The following is a 2,500-nucleotide window of genomic DNA, read 5'->3' on the forward strand; positions in this document are numbered from 1 at the left end:
TCTTCCGGGCTGTACGGGTAATGATAATGATGAAAATTGATGGGGGAGACACACACACACACACACACACACACACACACACACACACACACACACAGAGAAAGAGAGAGAGAGAGAGACGCAGAGACACAGAGAGAGAGAGAGAGGGAGAGAGAGAGAGAGAGAGAGAGAGAGAGAGAGAGAGAGAGAGAGAGGATAAGATAAAGGAGGCGCAGGGAGACAGAAGCAATACCAATAATTATTACTGATGATGATGATGACCATGTCTTCTTTCTGCTAGAGGAGTTAATCAGTTAGTATGACAGTCTCGATAATTGTAAAAGTTATGATTAACATGATTATAACGATGGTGATGATGATGATGATGGTGATAATGACTGGCAGTTATCGGAAGCAATTTTCACGGTTGTATACCAATAATTATAACTGATTATGATGACGATGTGTTTTTATTCTGCTACAGGAGCCTGTCGGTCTGGACAATTATGATATTCATGATTAACGTGATGATGATTATGATGATGATGATGATAATGGTGATGATCAGTTAGCCCGGCAGTCTCGGTAATAGTAACAGCCATGATAAACATGATGATGATGATGATAATGATGAAGATGCTGGTGGTGGTGGTGGTGGTGGAGGTGGCGGTGGTGGTGATGATGATGATGATGATGCTGGTGGTGGTGGTGAAGGTGGCGGCGGCGGCGGTGGTGGTGGTGGTGGTGATGATGATGATGATGATGATTTTGACCGCAAACAGCATATCTCTTCGGGTCATGATGATGAATAACAATGATGGTAATAGCAACCCCGCCCCCTCCCCTCCCCCATGGCCCCCACCCCCTCACTTCACCCAACGCCCCCACACCTCCCCTTTCCCTTTTCTTCGCTGCACATCAGTGGTGTCGTTTTAAGTGACCATGATGGAGTGTAGTGGTGCCGGTGGCCTTGAGGTAATGCTGACGGCCCGCATGAGAATAATGATAATAATAATACTGTACATTTATATAGCGCCCTTTCTCACTAAGAGTTCAGGGCGTTTTACATGAAAGAAAAATATTACAAGTAACATAAAACATTCATGGCCACTCTTTCTAAAAAAAAAACCTTCCCCCCACTCACACTCTCCCTTTCCCACTCTACAAACATCCAAAGTGAGCTGACATGGGTGGTGTTGGAGAAAAGGAAGCTGAGAGTACTTATAGATAGGTTTTTAAAAAGATGAGTCTTTAGTGATGAGCGAAAAGCAGAAATAGAATCAGATGCACGGATATGATGAGGAAGGTTGTTCCAGATATGAGGAGCAGCAAAGAAGAAAGAACGTTCACCATAGGTTCTTGTATTGACGCGAGGAAGTTTCAAAAGGTAACCGTCAGAGGAAAAGCAGAGATTTCTTGTGGGAGTGTAAACACTGATAAGGTCAGAAAGATATGTAGGTCCCGCGGAGTGGAAAGCAGAATAGCAGAGACACGCAACTTTGTATTTAATTCTCGCTTCAGTGGGGAGCCAATGTAGAGTGCGGAGGTGAGGAGAAATGTGATCAGTACGTGGGACTCTGAGCGTCAGACGGGCAGTATTGTTTTGAAGTTTCTGAATTCGATGAAGAATATTATGTGGACAGCCTATGAGAAGAGAATTACAGTAGCCAATTCGAGACAGCACAAAAGCAGAAATAAGAGTTTTATTAGTTTCAACAGAAAGGTACTGACGGATAGAGTTGATGCGACAAAGTTCACAATTGACTATGCGTATCAGATTTACTACCTGAGCATGCATGCTGAGGTTTGAGTCAAGAATGACTCCAAGGTTCCAGAGACTCTGAGCGCATTGGTTCGAATCCCACAGTCGCCAGTATTTTCTCTCCCCCTCCACTAGACTTTGAAATTGCGGTGGTCTGGAAGCTAGTCATTTTGGATGAGACGATAAACCGAGGTCCCGTGTGCGGCATGCGCTTTGCGTAAGTGAAAGAACCCACGGCAGCTAAATGGCTGTCTCCTGCAACATTCTGTCGTGAAAACCTAATTTGACAGGAAAACAAATTTACTTGCAGGCAGGGGGAAAAATAATAGATGAATAAATAAAAGGTGGTACAACTCTCTATTGTAGCGACGCCCTCTCCCTGTGGATAGCAGCCCGAATTTTACACACAGAACTGTGTTGTGATAAAAGATTGAACAATACAATACAATGCAATGCAGTACAATACAATACAATGCAATACAATGCAATGCAATACAATACAATACAATACAATGCAGTACAATACAATACAATGCAGTACAATGCAATGCAGTACAATACAATACGATACAATGCAATGCAGTACAATACAATACAATACAATGCAATGCAGTACAATACAATACAATACAATGCAATGCAGTACAATACAATACAATGCAATGCAATGCAGCACAATACAATACAATACAATGCAATGCAGCACAATACAATACAATGCAATGCAGTACAATACAGTGCAATGCAATGCAGTACAAT

This window comes from Babylonia areolata, chromosome 25 (genome assembly GCF_041734735.1).
Source record: "Babylonia areolata isolate BAREFJ2019XMU chromosome 25, ASM4173473v1, whole genome shotgun sequence".
NCBI lineage: Eukaryota > Metazoa > Mollusca > Gastropoda > Neogastropoda > Buccinidae > Babylonia > Babylonia areolata.